Below are 16,699 nucleotides of genomic sequence, written 5' to 3'. Positions count from 1 at the left end.
CATATAGCAGGTGGATAAATCATAGAGAGGACAGCGATGTTCATGTTTTGGAGGAACCAGCAGTACTTGAGGGTGCAAATGTTGATTCTTTTGTATCTGAGGACACTAATGATTGTGGACTTGAAGGGATGTTAGGGGAACTAGTCAGGTCTGAACAAAATGGAAATGAGGCTACACTTGAAGATGGAAATGAGGACGCTGCATCATGTTTCAAATAGCTGATTGAAGAGGCTAAGTGTGAGCTATATCCTGGTTGCATGAAATTTTCAAGGTTCACATTTGTAATCAAGATGCTCCATGTGAAGTCATACTATAGGATCACTAACTCAGCATTTTCTACAATTTTCAAGATCATGTCAGAAGCTTTCCCACAATTCAATACTATTCCAAAATCATATGACGAAGCAAAGAAAATGCTACGTGAATTAGGACTTGGTTATGTATCAATTCATGTATGCCCCAACAATTGTGTGCTATTTAGAAAGACATGCAGAATTGGATAACTGTCCAGTTTGTGAGGCATCAAGATGGAAAGATCCTGAGAGCAAGAAGGTTCCAGCAAAAGTATTACAACATTTTCCATTGGTCCCTTGGCTACAAAGGTTGTTTGTTTCCAAGAAAAGAGGAAGCACAGTGGCAAAAGTTGAAGAGGAAATACAATGAGAAGGAAATGACCCATCCTATATATGGAAAGGCATGGGAAAATTTTGACAACCGTTGGCCTGATTTTGCTGAAGATGCCTGAAACCTAAGACTTGTACTTGCCACAGATGGTTTCAAACTTTTTAGCAACATGAGTTCATCTTATAGCATATGGCCTATTTTTGTGATTCCATACAACTTACCACCTTGGGCATGCATGGATGAATCTAATTTCATGATGGCTTTGTTGATTCCCGGTCCTCATTCACCGGGGAAGGCCTTTGATGTTTTCTTGCAGCCTCTTGTAGAAGAATTACTTGAGCTATGGTCTAGTGTGGATACTCTTGATGCTATCACCGAAAAAGATTTTAAGCTTCGTACTGCAGTGTTGTGGTGCATTCATGATTATCCAGCACTAAGTACCTGATTAGGGTGTACCACAAGTGGTTACTTTGCTTGTCTCCATTGTGACAAAAATCCTCTGTCATATGCCATAAGGAGCAAGCTATGTTATATTGGGCACTATTGTTTCCTTCCAAGAGGTCATCGTTTGCACAAGGACAGTGAATTTGCATCCCTCCATGATAGCAGTGCGAAGCCATGCACTTTCACCATAGAAGAGCTACTAGAAGAATTAGAAAAGGTTAGAGATGTTAGAGTAGGATAGAAAAGGAAGCATTTGGGGAATCGTGTGCCAATTTGGGGCTGAAGGATTTGTTTGTGGGACTTACCATATTGGCCATCTCTGAAGCTTAGACACAATCTTGATGTCATGCATATTGAAAAAATGTGTGTGAATGCCTCCTTGGTACCATTTTGGACATAAAAGGGAAGTCAAAGGACACAATTAATGCAAGGCTTGATCTGGCTGATTTGAAAATTAAAAAGGAGTTGCAATTACAACATAGTGGAGATTCATATGACATGCCTAAAGCTCGATATACGTTGTCCAAGTCAAAGAAGATTGAATTTTGTAATTTCTTGAAGGAGGCCAAGTTTCCAGATGGATATGCTTCAAATATACAAAGATGCTTAAATGCTGACTCAATCAAGTGGCAAGGCCTAAAAACTCATGACTGCCACATTCTATTGCAAAGGATTATACCTGTTGGGCTAAGAGGGCTGTTGGATGATGATATATATCAAACACTTGCTGAGTTCGGCAATTTTTTTGGGAATTGTGCAGTCAAAAACTAAACAAAGATGTCTTGGCTCGAATGAAGACTGAAATACCTGTCATATTGTGCAAGCTTGAGAAAATCTTCACCCCTGCTTTTTTTGATGTCATGGTTCACCTTGCTATCCACTTGCCTGATGAGGCCATCCTCTATGGACCTGTGCAATTTGGGTGGATGTACCCAATTGAACGACGCTTGTGTACTTTGAAGAGGTCTGTTAGGAACAAGACACGCCTAGAAGGATCCATTGCAGAGGCTTATGTGGCAGATGAAGCCCTCACATTTTTCTCAAGATATATGGATGATGTAGAGACAAGGTTTAATCGACTCCCAAGAAATGTTGGATTTTCACATCAATCAGCCTATATTGTTGATGTTTTTAGGCACGGTGTCAATCTTATTGGTGCATGTGATCTTTCCTACTACGAGGAACTTGATAAATTGGTTTGGTATGTTCTCCATAATTGTGATCAGGCCAAGAAGTACATAAAGTATGTTCTTAAATCTATATTTTGTATATTACATTTGTTTCTTAATGATTTTCAGATTAGCAACTTACTAATTTTTTTTATTTTTGAGTTACAGAATGTTTGAAGATGAATTAACAGCAGTAGGGGTGGCTGCTGTAGATCTTGAAAGAAGGACAGAGCAGGGATTTGGGAGTTGGTTCAGGAATTATGTTAGTATCTTATTGTTATCCTAAATTTTTAGTTATCTTGTAGATAATTATTTTGGTGCTGAGACATTCCCTTTTGGAGTTGTGGAGGTTGAATGCATCAGATGAGGTAGATGATGATATATTTGCCCTAGCTTGTGGCCCTGACCTTAGAGTAAGATCATACTCCACATGTGTTGTCAATGGTGTGCGGTACTGCATCGTAAAGCGTGACAAAAACAAGATGACACAAAATGTAACACCTCGGGTGTTTAAAATACTAAAACCTGACATGTCATCATATGCATTGCAAAGCATTTGGCATTTGGTGAAAACTTTGAGATGCATACACTAAAACAAGTTTACATTCATGTGGTATGTGTTGAATTGTATTGTTTGACTTAAATTCAAAGTTTGTTTGGATTTTTGAATTTTTCGAGAAAACCCCGCTTTTCAGCATTTAAATCCTACCCTGAAAATCCATTTCAAAATCTAAGCATAATTTGGGGTCAACGTCGGAGGTTAGGGATGACAGGTGGGGTCGGGTTGTTAGTGACTCAGCGTTCAAATGGATTTTTCTATTTTCATATTTGAATGAATAGTGTCTGTTTTTGTTATTTTTGTGTAGATTTATTTAGAGCTCTAAAAATTATGAAAATTTTTGTGTGACTTCTGTGATGTATAGTATTTAAGAAAAAATATGAAATAATGTTTTCAGTAATTTTTGAATGTGATAAAAATTGCTCAATTTATTAATAAATGGATTTCCATGATTTTTCTAGGCTTATTTATTTATCCAAAAATTATGAAATTTGTTTTGCCACTTAGTTATCATGTAATGAACATTTAAAAAATTTTGAGCTCAATTGGAATAAGTTGATTTATTTCATAATTTTGAATTAAATAATTAATTTATAAAGGCAAATAGTAACCTTTAATGATTTAGGTTTTGTTTGAAATTTTGATTGAGTGATGACCTTGGATCATTAGTTGATAATGATCCTTGGCAATTGATTGGGTGTTGCGAAAAAGGTTTGATTAGTTTGACTTGCAACTGTACCGCGAAGGAAAGTTGTATTCAAATTATTAATTTTGCATCCATCATCGAGCATCATGTTTCGTATTCCACATCATGTTAAACATGGCATTGTTATTACGTGTAGTAAACGAAGGTGAACACGTGGTAGTTAATCAAGTGGTTGAGGAGGTTAATCCGTCTGTTGAGGTCGGATCAAATACTTGTGAAACGTCGTAGGAGCCGGACTTTTCCGTCAACAAAGGCAAGCCCCGGATGCATACAACCCTACCTTGTGTTTTACAAATTAATTTTGCTTTTGCTTTCCGTTACTGCATTAAGTGATTAGGAGTTAAGTAAGAGCCTAATTGGCGCATTACCATCCTTGTTATTCCATATTTACCATATTACTAGTTTTTAAACTCGTATATGCCTAGTTTTGCTTAGCTATGCGTAGAACGATGAAAGTCGGGTGATTACCTGCCACCTACAAGTTTTAAATGGAACATTGGTTAATTATGTTAGCATGTGATATGGGAATGTGGAGTAATAAATCTAGACCGGGCGGACTCGATGTGTGTGAGCCATAAGACATGGAGGTCTTGTGAGCAGGTTCTTTCCGCCTGTGTCGATTAAGGCATGTCCGTTGTTGAATTGCATGAGGTGAGAATTTGTAGTACTAACCACATACTCCAGTAAGCCTGAACTTGGTGATTCTATTACGAGAATGGCTACTCGCGCACTGGGAGTAGAGAGATGGCGGGAATAGCGTGTACCCACATGGCTATGGGCTGGATTGGTGGAGTACTGTATTCTCGGGTGGCGCGGACCCATTCTTGTTTCAGAGGATCTGAGGGTAGGTTGGTATATGTAGGTCGGAGACCTGCATATGTCGTGTGGTCTGGAAGCCCCAGCTGGGTTTATAATCGGTTCGAATCGTCGTTGCTCCTCGGTTATGGAGACTCAACTCACTGTTCATCATCGTAGTACTAATAACTGGAACTTGAGAATAGTTGATGAAGGTGTTGGATATGAAGTTTCATGATCTCATTACGGATCGTGTCATCTTTGTATATGATTTTATGAAGTTTAAATTGTTGAAATAAAGAATTTTGTTAAAGAGCTTTTACGCAAAATAACTTTGATTATTGCTAAAACCATACATTGAATCCCTGAGCCTGCATTCTTGAGTTATCAGTTCTTATTTCGGTTAAGTCTTGTTGAGTACTTTTGTACTCAGGGTTCGTTGACCCTTGTTGCAGGTGAGTCTCATGAGCAGATCTGTTGTGGATCGTGCTACATGACAGTTGTACCTTGTGATGACGATGAGAAGTAAATGTGTGGCCCTTGGGCAGGGCAGCCTCATTGTGTGTTTTGTATTATATTATAATGCCGCTCCACTATTTCGTTTTGTAATAATCATCGAACTTAGTTATGAGGTTTGAAACCACTGTTTTGTAAATTGTGTTATTGTAAGACTTCCACTGCTTTTACTCTGGTGTAGATATTTGAATAAATGTTGTAATACTGCAATGACTCTGTAACGTGATCCTGCTCGGAAATCGTGGATGATTCGGGGTTCCCCGAGGACACCCGACAGTCTTTTTAAGTTATTGGAAATGTATGCATAAATGTCAAAGGTCATCAGACAGTGACAGGTGTATGTGGGCCCTATAACTTAGGAGGTTCTGCCACAGAATGGTATCAGAGCGATCATTACAAGGTTTTTGTTGTATTGTTTACAAAAACTTCAAAATGATTTGGGATGACTAAATTAAACTTGCTAATTTAGTCCAAATTGCTTCTGACTTATCTTATTTCTTTCTCACCATTCCGTATTTAATTAAAAGGGTCTTGTGTGGTGGAGTAGTAATCTTACTATGCCCTATATAAAAATAAATGTTGTTTATGTGCATTATAAACTTTGATGTTTTTGTTCGTAAGAACGATTCACGCATCCTTATTAATTCACTCGTTACTTCCTTCACCTCTTAGTCTAGAGTTGAGTAGTGAGACTAGTTTGAGTAATGTAATCCATCATAGCTGCTCTTTAGACTTTGATCAAATGGTCTTACTTGGATTAAATTGGTTTCCTACAGTATGGCTCACGCCAAGATGACGCCCCGTAAGTCCACTGGACCCAAAGGAGTTCCTCGTCACCAACTTGCCCCTAGAAACAATGGTGCTAGCAGTAGCAGTTCTAGGCCTGATCCCCAAGCAGAGATACAAAGGATTTCTGCAGAATTAGCACAAGCTACTAGAGATAGGGCTTTGGATGCTATACAGGTAGGAGAATTACAGGATCAATTGAGGCGTCTCACCACCACACACAGGAACTACGAAAGCATGTTAGTTCGTATGGTGGAGGGACGAAATGAGGCTTGGCATAGGGAAAATGTAGCTAGAGCTAGAATTCATGAGCTAGAATTCTATGTAGAAGATTTAGAAGAACATAATACCTATCTACATGAGGAAGTTCATAGGCTTAGCAATCTACTAAACCCGAATCATGAGCCTCAAGCTGATGCCATGGACCCCGGTGTCATCCTTGCCGATGATAACGAATCGGAAGAGGAAGAAGAAGAAGATCCTGAAGAATTAGTAATGATCAATGAAAGTGATGATGAAGGCGGTAATAATTCCAGAATGGATACCGAGCCTGAAGTTTGAAGTAATCACGGAAAAGAGTAGAGTTGTATAATAGTTAATTATGGTTAAGCTATGTATCTTGTTTTGGTACTTATAGGGTCTGGTGTTTATAGTAGTAAACCCTATGTAATGTGTCTGGAGTAAGCTTTTGTGCAATTCAATAAAGGCTTGTGAATAAAGTTTGGTTTGTTATGAGCAGATGCGTCGTACGTGGGGATCGCATATTCCTAGTACTTCACAAGATGATGATGATATCCCCAACCCGCCACCGATGCCGACCAATCTGGCTGATGCTATTGCTGCATTAGTCAATGTGACTGTGGAAAATTCTCGTTTGCTTCATTAGATGGCTCAAAGTAATCAGAATCAGATGCATGGAAACCGTGGCCGCAATCATAACAGGCATGAGGCTACCTATGTGGATTTCACGGATACAAAACCCCTGGTGTTCACCAAGGCAGATGAACCACTGGAGGCTGATGACTGGCTTAGGACCATGGAGCAGAAATTTGATCTTATTCACTGCACAGAGTTTTAGAAACTGGTGTTTGCTGCCCAGCAACTTACAGGTGCAGCTGGTGCTTGGTATGCAAATCTGATGGCCATGCAACCCGTAGGCATTCTGTTAACTTGGATAGAATTTCGCACTGCTTTCAGAGCCCATTATATCCTAGAAGGAGTGATGGCTATGAAGCTGGATGAATTCCTTGCTTTGAGGCAAGGGGATCAAACAGTTATGCAGTATGTGGGAAGATTCAATCATCTATCATAGTATGCATCTAAACATGTCAATACGGATGCCAAGAAAAAGAAATGGTTCATGAGAGGTCTGAATACCAAACTACAGACAATGATGACAGCCTGTACCAATATCACTTATCATGAGGCAGTAAATATTGCAATTGCTTCAGAGGCAAAGTATCGATAGCATAAGGAGCTCAAGAAGAAAAAGAATGTGCTGTCTGGACCTTTTGGTGGAAACCAAAAGAGGCAGAGAGTGATTTATCATCCAGTAAACCATTATCGTCCTCCTTATCGTCTGCCGCAGTTCCAAGCTAGGCAACAGTCAAATGTCTATCCTGCTATAACCTATCCGAACTCACAGTCAACCAATGCTCCTGGTGGTAATGCTCCAACATCACAGGGTCACAACTATCCGTGTTACAATTGTGGAAGGACTAGTCATTTCTCCAGGGAATGTCCATATCCTAGGCAGGCTAATCAAAATTATCAGAAGACCCGTGCCAATCAACAACAGGGTCAGGCACCAAACAGGAACCACAATTAGAATGCTCAGAAGGGCAAAGATGAGAGGAAGACAGGACGGGTGTTCTATATTCAAGCTGGAGAAATTCCGGAGGGGGAGCCAGTGATGATGGGTATGTTTCCTGTTGCCAATCACCCTATAGTTATACTTTTTGATTCTGGCGCATCGCATTCATTCATCAATAGAACATTTGTCATGAAGTATGAAATTTCAATTGGGGCAACAAAGGAAAGTTTCTTTATACAGTCGCCCGGGGGACATCTGTGTACTAAGGAAATGGTATACCAGGTACCCGTAAACCTGGGTAGGCATATTTTTCCCACTACCATGATTATCCTTAAGGATCAGGATATAGATGTAATCTTGGGAATGAATTGGACGTATCAGCATAAGGCTGTTATAGATGCTTTGAATAGGACTTTAAGAGTAAGTTTGCCTGATAGTAATTCTCAACTTCTCATCCAACTTCCAACCCTAAGAAGATCAGTGGGCAAGATTTGTGCGACTGCTGTCAAGGAGATTAGAGATATTCCGGTAGTGTGTGAATTTCCGGATGTGTTTCTAGAAGATTTACTTGGTCTACCACCTGATAGGGATGTACAGTTTAACATAGAGTTACAACCTGGAATAGCTCCGATTTCTCGGAGAGCTTATAGAATGCCACCTAAGGAATTAGCCGAGTTGAAGGCTCAGTTACAAGATTTAATTGAGAAGGGGTTTATCCAACCTAGTTCCTCACCTTGGGGATGTCCGGCAATTTTTGTGAAAAAGAAAGATGAGACCCTGAGGTTATGTGTTGACTATCGTCCGTTGAATGAAGTGACCGTCAAGAATAAGTATCCATTACCTCGGATAGATTTGCTTTTTGATCAGTTGGTCGAAGCCAAAGTTTTCTCCAAGATAGATTTGAGATCAGGGTATCACCAAATTAAGATAAAGCCTGAAGATATTCCCAAAACGGCATTTACCACAAGATACGGATTATATGAATACTTGGTGATGTCTTTTGGTTTGACAAATGCTCCTGCTCATTTCATGTATCTGATGAACTCAGTATTCATGCCTAAGCTAGACAAGTTTGTAGTGGTATTTATAGATGATATACTAGTATATTCCAAGAATAAGACAGAACATGCAGAACACCTCAGAATTGTTCTGACTCGTTTGAGAGAACATCAATTGTATGCCAAGTTCAGCAAGTGTGATTTTTGGCTTAAGGAAGTGCAATTTCTTGGACATGTCTTGTCAGTCAAAGGAGTTGCAGTTGATCTTGGCAAAGTGAGGGATGTGCTTGATTGGAAACCGCCAACCACAGTTCATCAAGTTCGGAGTTTTCTTGGATTGGCGGGATATTACCGTCAGTTTATTCTAGAATTCTCTAAAGTATCAAAACCTATAACTGAATTGTTGAAGAACCAAGTCAAGTTTGTCTGGTCATCAGATTGTGAAGAGGCTTTCTAGACTTTAAAAAGGTTGTTGACTACTGCACCAGTGTTAGCTCAACCTGATATCGAGAAGCCGTTTGATGTTTATTGTGATGCTTCAGGTATTGGTATTGGATGTGTATTGATGCAAGAAGGCCGAGTCATTGCCTATGCGTCTAGGCAACTTAAGCAACATGAAGAACACTATCCTACTCATGATTTGGAGTTTGCAGCTGTGGTTCATGCTCTGAAGATTTGGCGGCATTACCTGCTTGGTAATACGTGCCATATATATACAGACCACAAGAGCTTAAAGTATATCTTTACTCAGTCAGAGTTGAACATGCGACAAAGAAGATGGTTAGAACTAATTAAGGATTACGATTTAGAAGTACATTATCACCCTGGTAAAGCAAATGTAGTTGCAGATGCTCTCAGTCGCAAAAGTTATTGCAATTGTTTGATAGTGAGAACAATGGGTTTGAATTTATGTCAAGAAATGGAAAAGTTGAATGCAGAAGTAATTCAACAAGGAAGTTTGACCAACATAATTGTTGAAGCTACTATTCGAGATCAAGTTATTGCTGCTCAAAAGGAAAACAAGGGTATATCCCATATCAAGGAAAGAGTCAGGGATGGAAAAGCAGAATGTTTTAGTATAGATGATGAAGATGTGTTATGGTTCAAGGATCGCCTGGTGGTACCAAAAGTTCCTGAGTTGCGGCAGTCAATTCTAGATGAGGCACATGCTACTAGGTTATTTATCCATCCGAGAAGCAACAAGATGTACCATGATTTGAAGCAAAGATTCTGGTGGACTAAAATGAAAATAGAGATTGCTAGATATATAGCGAAGTGTGATACCTGTCAAAAGGTGAAAGCTATACATTTGAGGTCTGCTGGTGAATTACAACCATTGCCTATTCCATCTTGGAAGTGGGAGGACATAAGTATGGACTTTATTGTTGGTCTACCCAAGACATCAAAGGGATTTGACTCAGTATGGGTTATTGTAGATCGACTCACTAAGTCAGCACATTTTCTTCCAGTCAAGACCATATATCCTACAATCCAATATGCCAAGATGTATTTGGCAAGAATCATGAGTCTCCATGGAGTACCCAAGACTATAGTGTCAGATAGGGGTACACAGTTTGTCTCTAGCTTTTGGAAACACTTACATGCTTCATTAGGTACCAAACTTCTGTATAGTACAGCTTATCATCCGCAAACTAATGGGCAGACTGAAAGAGTCAATCAAGTACTTGAAGACATGTTAAGATGTTGTGCCCTTAACTATTCTAATAAGTGGGATGAGTGCTTACCTTTGGCAGAGTTCTCATACAACAATAGTTATCAGGAAAGCATTAGAATGGCTCCATTTGAAGCACTCTATGGTCGTAGATGCAGAACATCGTTGAGTTGGTCTGAGCTAGGAGAGAGAAGATTCTTTGGAGTTGACCTTGTGAAAGAAACAGAAGACAAGGTTAGGCAAATACAGAGTAATCTGAAGATAGCTCAGTCCCGCCAAAAGAGTTATGCGGATAGACGATGGAGACCATTGGTATTCAACAAAGGAGATTTTATATATCTGAAAGTATCACCAATGAAGGGAGTTAACCGTTTTGGTGTTAAAGGAAAGTTGGCACCCCGATACATTGGGCCGTATCAAATTTTGGAGAGGTTTGGAAAAGTGGCATATCGCTTGAAATTACCTGAACATCTCACAGCTGTGCATGATGTGTTCCATGTTTCTCAATAAAGAAGTGTCTCCGAGTGCCTGAATAGAATGTTGAAGTTGAAGGAGTGGAACTAGAGCCGGATTTAACTTATTCCGAATACCCTATCCGAGTGTTAGATCAGAAAGATCGTGTTACTCGAAGACAGACAATCAAGTTCTGTAAAATACAATGGAATCAACATTTAGAAGAGGAAGCTACCTAGGAATTAGAAGATTACTTGTTAGAAAAGTTTCCAGAGTTTCTAGCGTCAATATAGAATAGAATAATGTTAGTTGAGCTTGGTTACTACAAATTGTGTTTTGTAAAAGAACCTCAGTTGTTTTATGGAAAAGTTCTGGATGTTTTTGGATTGACACATTTCCTTTTCCATTACTTACTCTATGGCTTTGAATCTCGGGGCGAGATTTCTTTTAGGGGGAAGGATTGTAACACCTCGGGTGTTTAAAATACTAAAACCTGACATGTCATCATATGCATTGCAAAGCATTTGGCATTTGGTGAAAACTTTGAGATGCATACACTAAAACAAGTTTACATTCATGTGGTATGTGTTGAATTGTATTGTTTGACTTAAATTCAAAGTTTGTTTGGATTTTTGAATTTTTCGAGAAAACCCCGCTTTTCAGCATTTAAATCCTACCCTGAAAATCCATTTCAAAATCTAAGCATAATTTGGGGTTGATCCCAAAAGAAAAAGTGTAGAGCTTGGCAAGTTATACAAAGTTTGTTTTTGGAGTTTTTCAAGTTGTTTAGAAAAATTTTGAGTAATTCAAAAAGGCGTAATTCGTTAAATTTCCCTATTCAAATTCAAAAGTTCATTTCAAAATCTAGACCAAATTAGGAGATGGTTATAGAAGCAAAGTTGTAGAACTTTTGATTTTGAACAACTTTTGTTTTTGGAGATTTTTGAGTTGTTATGAAAATTTGAGAGTAATTTGTGAATTTTGGCGAATGGCAAACTTGTAATTACTGTGAACAGTGTCCACCGTCGAGACTACACCACCGGTGACCTTCTTCGGCGTTCCAGGCGCGTCGTGGCCGTCCTTGGCGTCGCGCTGGCACGGAAACGGCTCCGTCATGGCTTCCTTGAGCTTCTGAGTCGCGTTATAAGAACCGAGACGCCGTCGTCGTCGTTTTTCTTCCTCCTCTGTTTTTCCCGTCACCACCACCGCAGCTTCGTCGAGCTCTCGCCGTCGACTTAGCGCCGTTGTCATCTCGGCAAAGCCTATCCCAGCTCCGCCATAACCTTACGCGTCCAACCGACCCACCAATTCAGTTTATCTCCACCGGAAACTCGCTGTCCATGTCTTTCTTCTTCGCGGCCGGCAACTCCTCCGCCGAGCGCCATTCGCCGCGGCCAGGCTCCACGGTGCATCTTCGTCCCTGGTTTTGGCTGATTCTGTTTCATCTCGATGCTGTAGTACTTAATCCATAGCTGGTTGCTCATTTTGATCACTGCAGTCGCCGGTACACCATCGCCGATGACGTTTTGCTCCGCCATGATCACCGTGATCGTCGTCACGCCTCTCCGTTGCTTCTCCGACCTCGCTCCTTGCTTCAACGCGTTCGGGGTGAGCCACTGGTGCTTCCTGAATCCCTTGTTTGAGCTCTACCGGTCACACACCACCGGCGTAGCGCTGCCGTGCCACCGCGTCTGCCATGGTCGACGACGAGCTAGTATAGGGCCGTAATCAGTACTGATAGGGACGTCAATCGATGCGCCTAGACTTGGTGATCATTTTGGTACGTTGGTCGTCGCCGGTGATCTCACCGTCGGCGAGAAATCGCCGGTCAGAGCTGTCGCTGCCGTGGTCAACGTCGGAGGTTAGGGATGACAGGTGGGGTCGGGTTGTCAGTGACTCAGCGTTCAAATGGATTTTTCTATTTTCAGATTTGAATGAATAGTGTCTATTTTTGTTATTTTTGTGTAGATTTATTTAGAGCTCCAAAAATTATGAAAATTTTTGTGTGACTTCTCTGTGATGTATAGTATTTAATAAAAATATGAAATAATGTTTTTCAGTAATTTTTGAATGTGATAAAAATTGCTCAATTTATTAATAAATGGATTTCCATGATTTTTCTAGGCTTATTTATTTATCCAAAAATTATGAAATTTGTTTTGCCACTTAGTTATCATGTAATGAACATTTACAAAAATTTTGAGCTCAATTGGAATAAGTTGATTTATTTTATAATTTTGAATTAAATAATTAATTCATAAAAGTAAATAGTAACCTTTAATGATTTAGGTTTTGTTTGAAATTTTGATTGAGTGATGACCTTGGATCATTAGTTGATAATGATCCTTGGCAATTGATTGGGTGTTGCGAAAAAGGTTTGATTAGTTTGACTTGCAACTGTACCGCGAAGGAAAGTTGTATTCAAATTATTAATTTTGCATCCATCATCGAGCATCATGTTTCGTATTCCACATCATGTTAAACATGGCATTGTTCTTATGTGTAGTAAACGAAGGTGAACACGTGGTAGTTAATCAAGTGGTTGAGGAGGTTAATCCGTCTGTTGAGGTCGGATCGAATACTTGTGAAACGTCGCAGGAGCCGGACTTTTCCGTCAACAAAGGCAAGCCCTGGATGCATACAACCCTACCTTGTGTTTTACAAATTAATTTTGCTTTTGCTTTCGGTTACTGCATTAAGTGATTAGGAGTTAAGTAAGAGCCTAATTGGTGCATTACCATCCTTGTTATTCCATATTTACCATATTACCAGTTTTTAAACTTGTATATGCCTAGTTTTGCTTAGCTATGCGTAGAACGATGAAAGTCGGGTGATTACCTGCCACCTGCAAGTTTTAAATGGAACATTGGTTAATTATGTTAGCATGTGATATGGGAATGTGGAGTAATAAATCTAGACCGGGCGGACTCGGTGTGTGTGAGCCACAAGACATGGAGGTCTTGTGAGCGGGTTCTTTCCGCCTGTGTCGATTAAGGCACGTCCGTTGTTGAATTGCATGAGGTGAGAATTTGTAGTACTAACCACATACTCCGGTAAGCCTGAACTTGGCGATTCTATTATGAGAATGGCTACTCGCGCACTGGGAGTGGAGAGATGGCGGGAATAGCATGTACCCACGTGGCTATGGGCTGGATTGGTGGAGTACTGTATTCTTGGGTGGCGTGGACCCGTTCTTGTTTCAGAGGATCTAAGGGTAGGTTGGTATATGTAGGTCAGGGACCTGCATATGTCGTGTGGTCTGGAAGCCCTAGCTGGGTTTATAATCGGTTTGAATCGTCGTTGCTCCTCGGTTATGGAGACTCAACTCACTGTTTATCATCGTAGTATTAATAACTGGAACTTGAGAATGGTTGATGAAGGTGTTGGATATGAAGTTTCATGATCTCATTACGGATCGTGTCATCTTTGTATATGATTTTATGAAGTTTAAATTGTTGAAATAAAGAATTTTGTTAAAGAGCTTTTACGCAAAATAACTTTGATTATTGCTAAAACCATACCTTGAATCCCTGAGCCTACATTCCTGAGTTATCAGTTCTTATATCGGTTAAGTCTTGTTGAGTACTTTTGTACTCAGGGTTCGTTGACCCTTGTTGCAGGTGAGTCTCATGAGCAGATCTGTTGTGGATCGTGCTGCATGACAGTTGTACCTTGTGATGATGATGAGAAGTAAATGTGTGGCCCTTGGGCAGGGCAGCCTCATTGTGTGTTTTGTATTATATTATAATGCCGCTCCACTATTTCGTTTTGTAATAATCATCGAACTTAGTTATGAGGTTTGAAACCACTGTTTTGTAAATTATGTTATTGTAAGACTTCCGCTGTTTTTACTCTGGTGTAGATATTTGAATAAATGTTGTAATACTGTAATGACTCTGTAACGTGATGCTGCTCAAAAATCGTGGATGATTCGGGGTTCCCCGAGGACACTCGACAGTCTTTTTAAGTTATTGGAAACGTATGCATAAATGTCAAAGGTCATCGGACAGTGACAGGTGCATGTGGGCCCTATAACTTAGGAGGTTCTGCCATACAAAACTCTGGGGTGGCCTATGCAGGTGCATATAGAAGTGAGATGATTGATTTTTATGGTACATTGAAAGAGATTATTGTGTTACAGTACAATGCCAAGGATGATGGTACAAAAATAACTGTTGTTGTTTTTAGACTTGACTGGTATAAATTGGATGGTAAGCATACTGTAGTAAGGGATGATGGATTTTGTAAAAGCATCAATATTGGCAGCTTGTGGTACAAGAAAGACTATTTTATTTTGGCAACTAAAGCTACACATGTTTTCTATTTGCTAGATATTAAGAATGGAACGAATTAGCGGATTGTCCAGACATTTAAGCATCGTCATTTGTACAATGTGTCTAAAATAGATGGTGTCGTATCCACTGTTGCACCCTATCAAGTGCAGACATGTGCTGTGGACATTGGCAGAACACCAGAAGTTTCTGAGATGTTACCTGACATGTCATTGAACAGCTCTGATGAGGCTGGCCTTCTTGTTGATGCTGCTGAGGTTGCTCGACTTACAAAGGAAAATCAATCAAAGACTATTAGTGAAGATGACGAGGGTGGTGAGGTAGAGGATGACACACTGATGGAGTACTGGAGTGAAGAAGCTGTCTCTATTGAGGTAGATAGCGACGATGAGTAGTTTCTGTACTAGTGATCTGATTATTTGTCATGTATTATTATGTAATATTTTCCCTGTTTAGTAATGGAGTTAAGAACCCATCTTTGGAAGCAACAAGAGATTTATGTTTGGATTTATGACTATATTATGTCCAGAATTTCCCTGTTTAGTATTGCAAGCTGCCCCTGTTTGGATTGTGACCATTTCTGTTTTCATCATGTAATCCACACAGTTTTTGCACACATGTACTCCAGATCAAGTGAGAAAAGGTACAGATTTTGCAAGTTTGAAGACCAAATTTCATTATACAGATAAAATAACAAATTTCAACAAACAAAATAAATTTAAAGAAAAGGAAGCCATTTAGTTACACAACATCCTTTTGTCCGAGAGAATTTTGAAGACAGAGAGGTGATAAACTATGGAGTAGATTTTGGCCGAGATTTTGGCCAAATTTCATACCTTTTTGAATTTTGAAGAAAATTTGTCAAAATTTCAAGAATTTCTGTCATTTCATATTCTTAAATATAGGACATACACAATATCTTGATGTACATTTGGTGCTTACTATGTACACCACAAAATCACTCTATTTTCATATAATCATCCTAACTTGGAATGGAGTTGATTATCGATGTAGAACATCTTATACGATTACTAGACATGCATTGGGTAGTCACCCTGATTTTGATTGAGATCTGGCTAGCTAGCTAGAGATGAACCTCCAGGAATTGAATTGGTACAAGTTATTTGGTACTTACTATATATAAAATCAACACCAAATCACCCTAAGCAAGATACGTTCGAGTCGAATACTTCTAAAATCATCAACAATTACTACAGGTTATGTGACACCTACCAAAGTCAAATGTGGCTGGTGGAGAAATACAAGCAATAGTTGATCGATGTGCAGAGTATGATATGTTCAAGGAGTACTATATATATAGACATCAATGTGTAGTCACCAAAAAATCAGCCTTATATAGCATAACACGAATGAGTTGATTGATCTACGTAGGTAGAGAACCTTTAGGGATTAGTACAAGTTATTTGGTACTGACTATATATATATAATCACCACCAAAACCCTGTAAGCAAGATACGTTTGAGTCGAACACTTCTCAAATCATTAACGATCACTATAGGTTATGTGGCACGTACCACAAAGTAAAATGTAGCCTTTGTAGAAATACATGTGAGAGCTTCGAAGTTATATAGATTATTGGGCTTAATATGTGCTATTAAGTACTATTACTTGTCATAAGAGGGGGCAGTAGTGATTTATTTGCATTACCGGGCCTAAACAATTTAATTGACCAAATTTATACAATTAATGCCAAGCAAGTATATATAGTAATCCAAATTTGGTTATTACCGTGCACTATTTTAATATCTTAATAGCTACAAAAAATATATAAGGAGCGTTTAGAGAAAAAAGAAGCACCCTGAATGTTTCGGTGGGCATTCTGAATAGTGTAGACGCGCATCCTGAAATTTT

The 16,699-nt window shown here is 39.3% G+C and overlaps 1 pseudogene; it reads left to right on the top strand.

The window, feature by feature from the left end:
• The first annotated feature begins 1,561 nt into the window (after positions 1-1,561).
• Positions 1,562-15,222, top strand: LOC136538950 (uncharacterized; annotated as a pseudogene).
• The last annotated feature ends 1,477 nt before the right edge of the window (positions 15,223-16,699 follow it).

Source organism: Miscanthus floridulus, chromosome 2, assembly GCF_019320115.1.
Source record: "Miscanthus floridulus cultivar M001 chromosome 2, ASM1932011v1, whole genome shotgun sequence".
Taxonomy (NCBI): Eukaryota; Viridiplantae; Streptophyta; class Magnoliopsida; order Poales; family Poaceae; genus Miscanthus; species Miscanthus floridulus.
This window is presented reverse-complemented; position numbering and strand designations above follow the sequence as displayed.